The following is a 14,439-nucleotide window of genomic DNA, read 5'->3' on the forward strand; positions in this document are numbered from 1 at the left end:
TCACATGGATTGGCATCAAATTTGCAAGAATGCTTACATGTCCCCAGCTTAGCCAGGCTGTTTCTATGGTTATGACAGGCAGAATATTGCTTTTGCTTAATTATGTTTTCTCCTTTTTTTCCTCTTGGAAAGATCCTTTTTGTAATGCAGCTCCAGAATTAAGACTTCCGCTGCTATGGATGTTTCACCAATCCTCAGGTTTGCGCACCCTTTCTGCATTAAACTGGGGCCTATACGCAAAACTGCCAGCCTCTGTCCACCCAACCACCAGGTTCTATTGACAACTCTGAGCTGCACACTGGCAGCAAGCCGCAGGAAACCCAAATGAATGCTCAGCTTTGACAGGGTGTGATGCTGGTCTTTCAGGACTGGGAAATTCTGAGCCACGACACAGACAGAGGAGACAAATTTTCTGTAAGCTGTCCATTGTTCTCACAGCACAGCTGACAAGGAGAGCAAGATCCACACAGAGACTTCATTGGCTCAACTTTGTATGCTATAGCAGCCCTCTGTTGGGAAGCTTTTAATGTCTGGTGTATCATATGTTCTTTATATTCTGTTGGAAGCTGGCCAGAGTGGCTGAGGCAATCCAGTCAGATGGGGAGGGTACAAGTATTATTATTATTATTATTATTATTATTATTATTATTATTATTATTACACCAAGGGCAGGGATTCTGACATCCCAAATGGTGACAGAGATAACATTTCCCTCCAGCAAGCAGGCTAGAGTTAAAGGAGAGAAAGACTGACTTAGGGCAACCATGATACTGTCAGCCCACTGTCAGTCTGAGGGTACGGCTGGGAAGGCCCATCAGTCCATATCCCCAAACTCATTATGTCAATGGCACCAGTATTGGGGGCTCGGGCATGCACAAAAAAAATATTATGGGTGCTCAGCATCAGCACCTGTCAGGCTCAAGAGATTCTCTCCTCTCCCGGCAGCCTCCAGGATCAAACAAGAAACAAGAAAGTTCGTATTTGTGGTTTTATTCAGCAATTGTGGAGTAAGACAAGGAATCTAGTCCAGGATGCCATCATGACGTTGCTCACTCTGAGCTCCTCCTTTTCCTTCCCCAACAACACCCTGTGTCCCTACGGAAAGTCTCAGGAGGCAAACATCACTGCATTCTTTGCCCTTGAATCCTAATTGTCCTTGGAGAAGGGGGAGTTCCCAGGTTACCTAAAGATGTGTCTGCTATCTGTTCTCCAACTCCCTCTCCCTCTTCTCCCAATACTTCATAACTTGGTGGTTCAGTGTCCTGTCATAATTCAACCCTGTCTCTGTCTCTTCTTGCCGCTACGGGGGGGGGGGGCGATTACACCACCTGTGCCACTGGTCACTCATAATCTGGGGCCCAAGTCGGAACCCTGCATTATGTGCGTGCCCAGTGGGGAAATGGGGAACCCACTCTTGCTTGCCCCAGTCTATGGATCCTACCTGATGTCTCTTAGCTTAGCTTGCTTCGTTCCACACCCAGTTTAAAGAAAGCTTGAAACTCTTAAGATTTTAACTGATGAGCACAGATATAGCCAGAAGATCAGTACTTTCCATGTGGTTTTTAAAATTTACAGTAGGAAGTAGGGTTGAGGCTGCAGTCCTAACTCCACTTACCTGGGAGTAAGACCCACTGAACTCAATTGGACTTACTTCTAAGTAGACATGGTTAGACTTGCAGCCTTAGTGCCTCATTTTATGGGCACACAAAATCAACCAACGACACTTCGGGGGAAAGAACGGTGATGAGGCCCCCCGTCGGGACAGCAGCATTTATACATCAATTAATATGTAATAAAGCAGCTTGTACAAAATAAGAGAGAGAAAATTTCGTTGTGGAAAACAGAGGCAAACAGCATCCATAGCAAAAATGCATGCCTTGATGAAGGAAATCAGCTTGATAGTCCATTTTCAACAGATTCCTCCGACATCCGTAGCAGGGTATCCGTAGCCTTGGAACTGATCTCAATACCTAGATGGATAAGTAAGCTGTTAGGAGGACCCCTCAGTCGTTTTCTGGGTGCACTGCAAAAATATATATCAATTAAATACTTTAAAACTCTCCATTTCTTTGTTAAGCACAGTCTCAGGCATGAGAGTCTGGAAACAAAAGGCAACAGCGCTTAGCAGGGCAAGAAGCCAAGATGAACCCTAAGAATCATATACAATAGTCAGGGCAAAAGGGTTTTAGGGAGACAGAAAATAATTACTCACATCTGGACTCCAGCCAGGGTGCTTTGGATTTCGCCCCTGCAGGAAAAGAAGAAAACTGGTAAGGCTGAGGACTGCAGAACAAAACAAAACAAAAATCATGGCAGGAAAAAGAAGAAGGAGGCCACAGAAGGGCTTAAACTAAATAATGAGAAATTTCAAAGAGAATGAAGAACAAGAGGTCACTGAAGGAGACAGTGTAGCAGTCCTCTAAAAGGTGGGAAGAGTAATTTATTCAAGAGAGGGGAAGAGAGGCCGTAACTCAAAAGGAGCCGGAGCCAAGAAATCCAGTGTAAAGTTCAAAAATGACACATTTTGTCAAAGGCAGCTCGAAAGAAATATATTTCACTAAGTCAGAACAAAAAAACACACACATAGCAACTGACATAAAAATTCACCAGAATATTGGAAGAAAGTGTTGTCACGGCAGGGGAATGTGGGCTTTTGACGAGGTTGTCGAGACAGTAAATAAAGCAAGCCTTGGGTTACGGATAAAGAGGATGGGCTGAGCAGGAGGAAAGTCGAAACGCCTGAATTGGAAGATGTGAGGGAAATGGAAACGAAGAATGTGAGGGGCCTGCACTAAGAGATGCTTTAGTCCATCCAGATGTTAAGGGGGTGCCCAGAAGCAGGGAGTTAAGGGACACACACACCCGACACACATGCACACTGTTTGGGCCCTGGCATCTGGGATCCAGAAGTACTGTGGCTCTGACCTTAAGAGTTCCATTTAGCCCACAATGACAAATGTTCCATCTCGGGAACATTTCAGCTTGCCAGACGGAAAGACCCCTTCTTTCATCCCCAAACCATGTACCCCAGAGCCACTTTGGGGGGCATGAGGCCACACATGGGGGTTGAGAAGGGGAAAGTGCACCTTTGCTTTCACTTTTAAAGATTTTTATTAGATTTTCATAACTTTAACCAATTGATTTCAAACTTCAGATTTGGTTATATATTTCTCTTTTAATTTGACTTCCCACCTTCCCTGCCATGCTGTTTATATGCCCATCCCTTTTGTAGACTGCATAATGTCGCACATTTAATCTAATACATATTCCTCTATTACATTGCACATTTCATCTAATATGCATTCCTGTATTTCGTATACAGTCATACCTCGGGTTACAGAAGTTTCAGGTTGCGTTTTTTCAGGTTACGGACCACCGAAACCCAGAAGTACCGGAATGGGTTACTTCCGGGTTTCGGTGGCCGCGCATACACAGAAGCACTAAATCGCGCTTTGCGCATGCGCAGAAGCGCCGAATCATAACCTGCACGTGCGCAGACACGCAGACGCAGGTTGCAAATGCTGCAGGTTGCGAACGTGCATCCTGCACGGATCACGTTTGCAACCTGAGCGTCCACTGTATTATCATTTCTTCCCATTGCTCAGATTTCAAATCCTGTCAGCAATTTCATTTCAATCTCCCCAAAAGTTTCCACTCTTCCATAAATTGTCATTGGGCCATTTGGGGGAGCATTTGTAACTGGGGGTCCCTTAAAAGTGCAAGTGCATCTTGGTGGTAAGCCGCCCTGGGTTCTCACGTGAGGAAGGGTGGCATACAAGAAATTTTTTTAAAATGTGGTTTACGTATCTTTCTCCAATCTGGTTAAATGCTTTATATTTTCCTTTCTGCTTTCAGGCACAAGAACGACTTTCTCCCATGTGCTGAAATGTGCTGATGTGGAAGAGGCAGGTGACCTAGCCTTCCATCCAAACTGTTTGAAAGTCAGCCTGCGGAACTATTGTGCTCCTTGCATGGCTCCCATTCACTTCAAGGGGCTTGGGCGGGAATATTTTCCAGTGGGTTGTGCTTCTCTTAGCTGTAAGAGGGTGGGTATTAGGATCCTGCGTTCTTGGAGATGGCCAGAAACACATTGGTGCCCAAGGCAAAAGAAGAAGGCGGAAAGAAATCTGAATGGTCTTCCCCTGGTGGTGAAAATATAACAACAAACCAAATAATTGACTATTTGCTGCCTTTTAATAGTACCCCCAAATCCCTCGCCTGAGGCGTGCTTCCTTGTGCTGCTTATTGATAGGGCCGGCCTTGAACATGCTTCTGACAGCTTTGGTGTACACAAACACAGACACGCACACTCGCCACAAAGGAACCTATCAATTTTCAGCTCAAGATACACACACAGGATCCAGTAAATAAGGATTCGGGGAAAAGAGATGGACCGCAGTTCAATTAATTTTAGCTTTGCATTGCTGGGCTGTGGGGAATTCTAATCAATACAGAGAGCTTTCAGCTTGCTAAACATAGAGCACATTTCATACAAAGCTGAACATTTTTCTCCTTGTCATACAGAATTATCTTAATTATTGTTTCGGGGAAAAGCCTTACACAAAATCATCCAGTAGTCTCCCCCTCCCCCCACCCACCCACCCACAAAAAAAAAAAACCCAGCTCAGAAACTCATCACAGCAATAATTTATTATTCCCCCCTCCCATTTTCCCTCTCCTAACATCTTGGTCTTGTTTGATATGCTTGCCATTTCTTGCTGACAGGGAGGTCGATTAAATCACATTTATATTGTAAACGTATGCATTGCTTTTTACCCTAGGCGGCGGATGAAGAGATACATGGCCCCATGGGAAAAAGAAGCCAATCCACTCTCATATTGCAGATTTCTGCCGGTTGGAAGAAATGAATGGTTGCCAGGGAGAGTTGGGAATTACTTGAGGATGCAAATTGTTATTTTAAAAACCTTTTGAGGAAGGCTCTCCTTCCCTCCCCAAAGTCTCTCCCCCGATATCTTCACATCCTTGATTTGTGCTGGTTTCTAGAAAGGCACTTCAACAACATTCTTCAGGGCATCTGCAAAAACCAGACTTTTAACCTGGTCTGCGCAAAGTAGCAAGAGAGAGAGAGAGAGAGAGAGAGAGAGAGAGAGAAGACGGTATATTAGTAAAAGGTACTTTGTGGTGGCAGAGGGAAAAGAGAGTTTCCCCAGTTTTTTGGAAGGGACACAACTCCAAATGAAGTGATAAAAATGAGGAAGGCGGAAGGTTCTTGCCAGAGGCTTAGGGGGAGGGAGAAATGAACTGCAATGCCATTAACCTAAAAGGAAGCGTTCAGTTTTGTAAATTATGCATAGCTCTCACTTTGTGCTTTTCCTTCTTCAAGTTTCCCCCCTCAAATGACTAATTAGGGAACATTCGCAGTAATGCAGAGGAGCTCATACAGAGCAAACTCCTGGTGCATCCTTTAAAAGCCTCCCCTATGCCACTCCCCTTCTTTTTTCCACTCACATATCCTGATGATGATCTTCACGCTTCCAAGTCCTATCACAGTAGAGCTATTCAAAGGTCTTGTCTATGAACTGCACTCATTTCCTCTTGTCGCTCCTTATGCCCGGAACTCTCACCCTGAGTACATCCCTTCCCACCATTGCCCCTTTCAGGAACCTTAGGCCTGGAGATTCAGAGAGTAGAGCCCAAGGGGTAGATGGAGGATACATCAGAAGATGAAGCCTAGTAGAGCATGGTGAAAGGAAGGGATGGCACCGAGTGGGTCAGAGGTAGGATTGGGCGAATCTGTCAGTTCCGTTTTCTTTCAAGTTTCTCATTTAAGTTCCATTTTCCATATTTCCACATCAGTTTGCCTTTTTTAAAAGAAAGAAAGAAAGAAAGAAAGAAAGAAAGAAAGAAAGAAAGAAAGAAAGAAGTCCTCATGAAAATGTATCAGTATTTTAGTGCAAATTTATCCTCATATACATTTTTGTATGCAATTTTAGCTTTTGTGTGCATCTTGTATGCAATTTTACAAAGCCATTTCCCCAATATAATACATTTTGTCTTATTTTCAACAATACATGCATTTTTATGAACACCTCAGCTCAGCATATGCAGTTTTGGCGCACTCTGCTTGGCTAGAGGACCACATTACAAAATTCAGAGAAGTGCAAATTTCAGTGGAATGGCTGTGTTTCAGTTTGCATATACAGTGGTACCTCTGAATGCGAATGGGATCTGTTCCGGAGGCCCGTTCGCAACATGAGCAGAACACAACCCGCGTCTGCAGGTCACGATTCGCCACTTCTGCACATGCGTGTGGCGTCATTTTGCATGTCTGTGCATGCGCAAGTGGCAAAACCCAGAAGTAACCCTTTCCAGTACTTCCGGGTCACCGTGGGACACAACCTGAAAACACTCAACCTGAAGCAAATGTAACATGAGGTATGACTGCAGCTTCAGAAAGTGCAAATTAGGAAAGTTCTCCTTTAAACGTGAACTGAATGCAATTCGTCCCCTACCCCTAGTCAGAGGGCAGCACCTGGTGGCTTAGGATGGAGCCTAATGAACATAGGAATGGAGCTAACAGCAAAAGCTTTTGGCCTTGGCTCCTTTCCCAGAGATTCCACACCTTTTCCTGATGGTTCTAGTCCTATTCATGTGTTTCTCCACGTGAATGGTAAATCAGCCTGGCCTGAGCCATTGCATGCCACACTATGCTGCTCCAATGTGTGTGCATTGAACATGGATGTCTTGGAGCGCATGAGCTGCTAGGTGGCATATGGGCATTTCACAAAACAGGAGGTCACGCATTCAGGTATAGGTTCCCCCTTTGCAAACGCCATGCTCAATATGTAGGTGGTGGAAGTGAGGTCAGCACAGCATGGCATGTGATGAAGGGGGAGGCATAGCTCTGCTCCATCTTCCTTGCATTCACTCTGGAGAAACGCATGAGCAGGCTTTCTCAGAAGGGGAGTAAGAAGCTGAAACTTCAGGAGGAATTCTTTCAGTCTTCAGCTCAAAGCCCCTATCTTCTGTGACGCCTTAGTATTTATCCCCAGCCAAAACAAAGCCCCATTACATGTAATTGTGCTTTCTGGCACTTGTCCCTTGTTAGCCTTGCCTCTGTTGTCTTCCTTCCCTATCATGGTGTATTTTTAGCCTGTAAGCTCCTGCGGACGTGGACTTGTCTTTTGCTTATGTTACTCTGCAGGGCAACATAAACACTAATGGCTTCATCCTAACAACTTAATGAAGCCATCTTCCATTATCGGGGGTGGGGGTGGGGGGAAATATCCACTAATACTTCCATCTTTCCTAATGTGGCCGGCAGAAGGATTATTACCTTGAGAAGCAGTATGGAATGCATCACTGGCTTGGAGAGAAAGCAGAGAGGCTGTTATTTAATATTTTCCACCAGTGTTTTGAGGTGAACTTTTAAGAGCTCATGGCTCTGAAGGAGAGCCAAAATGTGCTGCTACATCAGCAACAAAATTCCGTACAAATCTGTGTTTGGGCCTGAATGGTAAGTCCAAATCATTATGATAGCCCTGTAAATACTGTTTCATATCCCATGATCCCCCAACAATAGTCACAGAGCAGACCCAGTTAATCCCAGATCCCTTGAACTCTGAAATAATGAAAGATCAGTAGCTAGATAGGGTCATGCACCACCCTGGAGGAGCAGGTGTGCAGCTTGGGGGCATCCTGGATCCATCCTTGTTATTTGAGGTGCAAGAGGCCCCTCTGGAATGGCACGTCTTCTACCAGCTTGGGCAGGTGGCCCAGCTGTGACCCTATCTGGATAGATATAGCCTAGATCCAGAGGTCTATACGGTGGTAACGTCTAGGTTAGATTACAGTGGTGTGTTGTTGGGCTGCCTTTGAGGGCAATTTGGAAACTGTAGCAGATACTCGGGTGGATTTTGGGGAGCAAACACAGGGTGCTGAGCTGAGGGGGCACCATCTCAAAGCCCTGTACGTGAGGTGCGACGTTTTGGGAAGAAGAGAGGAGGGGGAGAAGTAGTAGTTTGGATTTGATATCCCGCTTTATCACTACCCTAAGGAGTCTCAAAGCAGCTAACAATCGCCTTTCCCTTCCTCCCCCACAACAATCACTCTGTGAGGTGAGTGGGGCTGAGAGACTTCAGAGAAGTGTGACTAGCCTAAGGTCACCCAGCAGCTGCATGTGGAGGAGCGGAGACACGAACCCGGTTCACCGGATTACGAGTCTACTACTCTTAACCACTACACCACACTGGCGTAGAGACCTCCCTTCTCCTTCCCAAAGCATAGTTAGCACTTTCCCAGCTTTGGGAAGGAGGTGGGAGGGCTCCAGGACCTGACAGAGCCCTCGTGCCTCCTTCCCATAGCCAGGCACCTCCTTATCCACCTTTGGGAAGGCAGCGTGAGGACTGGGGAAGGGGCACCCAATTGTGGCCTCACACAGGGTGGCACAGTACTCAAGTCCACCACTGCAGGCAGGCTGCTGACCAGTACTAGACAATCTGGACATATAAGTACCGTTTGCCCCCACTTGTGCTGGCTACCAATTTGTTTCTGAACCAATTCATAGTTCTGGTATTGACAGAAGGTCCATTTTCATTCAGGACCTTAAGGAGAGCACTTGATCAGCACTAGTGGCCTGGCTTTTGGGTTGCTTATATTTGGTTTGGGCGGTTATTTTATGTTGTCGGTGATTTTTGTGGATGAAGGCTCTTAGTATATTCGCTTTTCTTTTAATAGATTTCCATTGCATATTGAATGTTGGCCCTATAAATCACTTCAAGACTTCCTATGTGTGAAGCAATACATAAATCAAATACAGTGGTACCTTGGTTTACAACCATAATCCGTTCCGGAGGTCCAGTTGTAAACCAAACCCAAGGCGTGCTTTCGCCAGTGGGGACTCCCCCTAAAAATGGGTTGTAATCCAAAAAAAAGGGACCCACACTTCCGGGTTTGACGTGGTTGTAATCCAAAACAGTTGAAAACCAAGGTACCACTGTACATCTAAATCTGCTTGTGTCCCTTAATACTAGGGGCTTACTCCCTAGTCGGTAGGTTTAGGACTGCAGCGTAACTCCTCATATAGGATTGTAGCTATAGCCTCACATGCAAACCTTCTAGTGATGTAATGTTAATAAGGAAAGCCCACCATTTTGCTCCAGCACCCCATGCGATGCCATGCCGACATCTCCGTATGCCTCTTTTCATCATCTAACAAGAGACTAGTTTTCTCAAATGCAGCTATTCCTAGCTGCAAATAGCACATCGAGCAAATGGTAACTACATTCATGCTATGAACACTCCAACTCCGGCAACCTTGTTATTTGTTAAAAGGGAATGAGAATTGTGGGATGAGATGCTTTCTGGAGGGATGGGGTGTTGTAAAAGGGGGTGCGGGACAGCATTCCTAAGAACTTGTTTTGCAAAACGAATACCCGAACTTAAAGTCAGCTCTGCTTTTAGTAGTGTATCAGCCATGATTTCCCCAAGATGAAACTCTATTGACTATATGGAACTGGCGGAAATGACTGGCAGAATCCGAGACCTGGGAGAAGAACTGGTGGAGGAGGATTGGAAGAAATTTAAGGACTATTTACAAAAACATTATAAATTGTATGAATGTTAAGAAAGATGTAAGATTTGCAATAACATGGTACCAACAAACTAGCTAAAAGGAATAAGAACTTAAGTGCCATTAAAAGAAAAGACAAATTTTGGATAAATATCACGTTAAAAATAAGATTCTAGAATTGTGGTTTAAATTTTCTAAAGTTTGAGATTTAATATTGGAAAATTGTACTATTAGAATTGAAACAAGTTAATAATTTGCTGGTAAAATTTATGAGTTTAGAATGCAGGAACGAGAGTCGTGAGGAAGTCCAAGGAGGAGAATGAACTGTGGATATTGGAAAACTATGTTACTTAGTATGCTTTTTACTGTTGAAAACTTTTAATAAATATTATTATTTTAAAAAAAAATGAAACTCTATTGAGCCCCAGGCTCTGTGCTGGTGCCTCTCCTGTGGGCTACTTTGAGAGCAGAAAAGAGATCCTCTTCCACACTTTGCCCTAAAACCTGACAACAGCTAGGCAACCATTGTGCAGAAACCTCTGGCTAACACTGCCTTGTTGTCTCTTTGTGCTTCCCCTGCCTGTTGTATTCATCGATTGTCTCCGTTCTTTAAAAAAAAAATGCAAAGAGATTATCTATCTTTTCCTTCTGCTTATATGCTATTGAACACAGTAGGCCCTGCTGTGTGGATTCTGTTCAATAATGCAATCTCTGATGTATAAAAGTGAGCTCTCAACATTCTGTCACACACTCTGGTATGACCAAGAAACAAAACCCAGGAGGGGGGATATGCAGATAAAGGTATAGGGCTGTGCATATATAGGAGCAGGAGCTATTCTCAATGTCTGGAGTGGAGGGAGGAGAGCTATACTTCCCACCTCAGATGTGCCCTCAGATTACTGCTGGGCCAAAGCATTCTGCCTAGACTTGGTCATGACTTTTTGGGAATGCTGAACCCCAATTTTTATTATTATCAGTTTGGGTGTGTGGATCTTTTGACGGGGGTAGACTTACCTTTAAAGACTAGGTGAGTAAGCTTTTGCTCTCCCCCACCCACAATAAAAAATGAGGTGACTTGGTTGCCCTTAACAACCTGGCAGCACCACAATGCACGATGTCACAAAGACCTAGTTCACATCATTCTCTGTGGCATCCTTGGGGACAAAAGGTAGCTGCCCCGTTGGCCAGTTGACCCTATTCCTGACAGATGATAAGGCCTAACCAAAATCTGTTATTTATGTGTATGTGGGAAGCTATTTACCTAAAAATTCCTGAGGCTATATAGACCTGTTTGATCCCAACCTTCCCTGTCCATCATATCACCAGCTTCACAAAACATGGGGGGGGAGGGGTCCTAAGTGGAATCAGCATTGCGAAGTTGCTTTGCTGTATACAGTGGTACCTCGGGTTACATATGCTTCAGGTTACATACGCTTCAGGTTACAGACTCCGCTAACCCAGAAATATTACCTCGGGTTAAGAACTTTGCTTCAGGATGAGAACAGAAATCGTGCTCCAGCGGCGCAGCAGCAGCAGGAGGCCCCATTAGCTAAAGTGGTGCTTCAGGTTAAGAACGGACCTCCAGAACGAATTAAGTACGTAACCAGAGGTACGCTGTATTGTTCACCAAACACTTAACATACTGAGTAAAAATGGGTTTTCTGCCTTGCGAATTATTTGGGGGATGATAGTAAGAAAGGGCCATGCTCTAAACAACTGATCTGCTGGTTGAGTGGGGTTTTGTCTATATTTGGAAACAGCTGGACACCGTTTTGAATCAGGATGGTGGACTGAACCACTCTGTGGGTCTGGATCATGCCCTCCATCAGGGCAGCAGAATTTTGCCCATACCTGCTAGATGCCTGACAACAAGCCAGAAGAAAAACAAGTTTGTTAAGTTCCTGGTGGGCCACCATATATGCCTGGAAGATTGTATGGGGTTTGATATACTGTGCAGATCTATATGAATATGTGCTAGACAAGATCTCAATAGCGTATAAGTGCAATTTTCCTTGGATGGGAATCAAGGTGTTCCTAATGCCACCATGAGATCAGCCTGGGAAATGAATGCTGTAACTCCATATTCTTAAATTGTCCTGAAGCGTTTGGACCTGGCCATTATCAGATGAAAGATATTGCACTGCATGCACCATTGTTCTGATCCGGTCAGGCTCCTGTGATTATGTGGGTAGCAGTCCTCTTCCCCATAAAGAACTGCAGCAGATTCAGTTTCTTTATCGCTACGAACTCACTCATCCTTCGCCATCGGCCTCTAGGTGAGAGAACTAGATTTATGATGTTCTCATTACTGTCCTTATGATGACTTTTGATACGAGAACAAGAGATCACAGATGAAACCGACAGCAGCATCCTGTTGGATTTTGACCTTTTCAGTATTTCACATTTTGAATCACTGACCATTCCATCTGCTCACTGCACACTGCAGAGAAGATCGGGATCGTCATGCATGACGGTTACTAGGATATAAGATGGCCAAAAAAAATAAAACCTGAGGGGAAGGACGTTACTGCAGGTTGGGAGATCTAGGTGACTTAAAATAAAGCGTATTAAGCCTTGGTTTGGTCGAATGACTACAGGATTTCACCTGGATAAGTACAATTAAAATTCTTTGTTAAGAGCAGAAATGGGAGGAGAGAGAAAGATACTGTGAAGATATTACCATCTTGTTCTGCAATCTCATTGACAGATCAACCTTCGTTGCCACAAAGCAGTGATGGATTACAGTGGTGGGCAACGTTTTACAAGTGACAAATCACACTTAATTCCTCGGGTATTCATTATCATAACATTAATCCATTTGGCACAGCAGAGAGAGAGAGAGAGAGAGAACAGTGTACAAGCCTGTCGTATTTCTATTGTAATTTAATACAAATCTGCAATGGCTTTTCAGATATTCTTAACAGAGATCTCCAAAGGTAAATCTTTCATACCATCTAAAATATTATCATACTGTTATGGGGAAGTAATGCCTCAGCTATGCTTCAGACCATTCTTGTCCTTGGGCCAATGTAATGCGAGTTAAAACTCTGAGTTGAACTCTATGGTCTAGGTCTAGGACTGGTTCATGGGTTATATTGGGCCTACCAGCTGGCTCAACCTGGTCCACTGCAGTGTTTTACCTCAGAAGTGGCACCTTGTGTGCTGCTGCTACTTTGCACAGGAAACAGTGCTCCTCAGGCCAAAAGCACAGCTTCTGAGTTACGTTAAGGAAAAGAGCATTCAAAAACCTGCTTATTACAAGAAATTCAAACTAAAATGCAGACATTTTTTCATGAAGATTAAAAAAAAAATCACATGTTGCTGCAGAAATGTGGAGGTCTGAATTTAAAATTGGACAAATGAGAAGCTGGGGGAACCAAAACTGACATATCCATTCATCTTCACTGAAATGTTTTCATAGACACGCTGACTAGCATGGGGGACAAGATGGAACCCTGCAGTATCCCCTAGGTCAACTGGCACAGGGCCAAGCAATAGACTCCCAATGATATTCTCTGGTAGTGGGCCAACAGATAAGAAGGGAGCTACTGTCACACAGTGCCACAATTGCCATACGTGTAGATTTGTACTATGGTGTCAATCTAAGCTGATGTGGGCAACTTTGTCCTAAAAAGGCTTTACAAATCTATCACAGAGAGCCTCTGAGTGGTCCAGCACACCACTACTCACATATCCTCCAACATCCACCATCATAATCATCATCATTTTATTATTTATGTGTGCACACTCAGATTATGACCTTCAAGCCATCCTAAATATCTTTGCAGAAGCTCGTGGAAAGCTTGGCCTATCACTCAATATCCAAAAAAACAAACTGCTGCACCAACAAGCACAAAACAACCCCCTGTCCCGCAGCGCCACAAATCCAACTTAATGGTGCAATGTTAGAAAATGTTTATCCTTTTCTTACCTAGGCAGTTATCTTTCCACAAGGGCCAGCATTGATGCCAAAATCCAGCGGCGCCTGAGCTCTGCAAGCAAGGCTTTCTCCCGATTGAAGCGTAGATTGTTTGAGGTCTGGGACATTTGCAGGGAAACCAAAATGCTTTTTTACAAAGCTATTGTACTACCAACTTTACTGTATGATTGTGAAACATGGACCACTTATAAACACCATCTCTAACTCCTCGAAAGATTCCATCAACGATGTCTCTGACCATTTTTACATATTACTTGGGAAGACAGGTGAACTAATGCCAGTGTACTGGAAGAAGCAAAGATCACCAGTGTTGAAGCAATGATTCTTCGACATCAACTTCACTGGACTGGTCATGTTGTTTGGATGCCTGATTATCGTCTTCCAAAGAAACTATTCTATTCCCAATTTAAGAATGGAAAATGTAAGTCTGGTGGTCGACAAAAGAGGTTTAAAGATGCTCTCAAGGCAAATCTAAAAAAAATGTAGTATAAACATTGGCAACTGGTAAACACTGGCCTGTGAGTGCTTCAGTTGGAGAATAGCTTCTACCAAAGGCGTCATGAACTTTGAGGAAGCACAAACTCAGGATGAAAGGGAGAAAAAAGTTAAGAGGAAGGCGCATTTGGCAAATCCTCACCGTGATCAACTCCCATCTGGAAACCTATGTCCCCACTGAGGAAGGTACTGCGGATCCAGAATTGGCTTCCACAGTCACCTACAGACACACTGTTAAGACCATATTCATGGAAGACAATCTTACTCGGCTATGAGTTATCACCAAAGAATAATAATTATTATTTAGTTACAGATAGGTAGCTGTGTTGGTCTGCCATAGTCAAAACAAAAAAAAATTCCTTCCAGTAGCACCTTAAAGACCAACTAAGTCAGTTCTTGGTATGAGCTTTCGTGTGCTTTCTGTGTATCTGAAGAAGTGTGCATGCACACGAAAGCTCATACCAAGAACTGA

At 44.0% G+C, this 14,439-nt stretch overlaps 1 long non-coding RNA gene across 1 annotated transcript; it reads right to left on the reverse strand.

Moving 5' to 3' along the window:
* Positions 1-3,155: 3,155 nt before the first annotated feature.
* On the reverse strand, positions 3,156-11,139 carry LOC309371204. The gene is made up of 3 exons (XR_014168907.1): positions 10,547-11,139; positions 5,470-5,822; positions 3,156-4,142 (listed from the first exon to the last, which is right to left on the reverse strand). It is a non-coding gene; the product is annotated as an uncharacterized lncRNA (long non-coding RNA).
* Between the last annotated feature and the right edge of the window lie 3,300 nt (positions 11,140-14,439).

The sequence above is a fragment of the Podarcis melisellensis genome, assembly GCF_964234715.1.
Source record: "Podarcis melisellensis genome assembly, chromosome: 5".
Classification (NCBI taxonomy): domain Eukaryota; kingdom Metazoa; phylum Chordata; class Lepidosauria; order Squamata; family Lacertidae; genus Podarcis; species Podarcis melisellensis.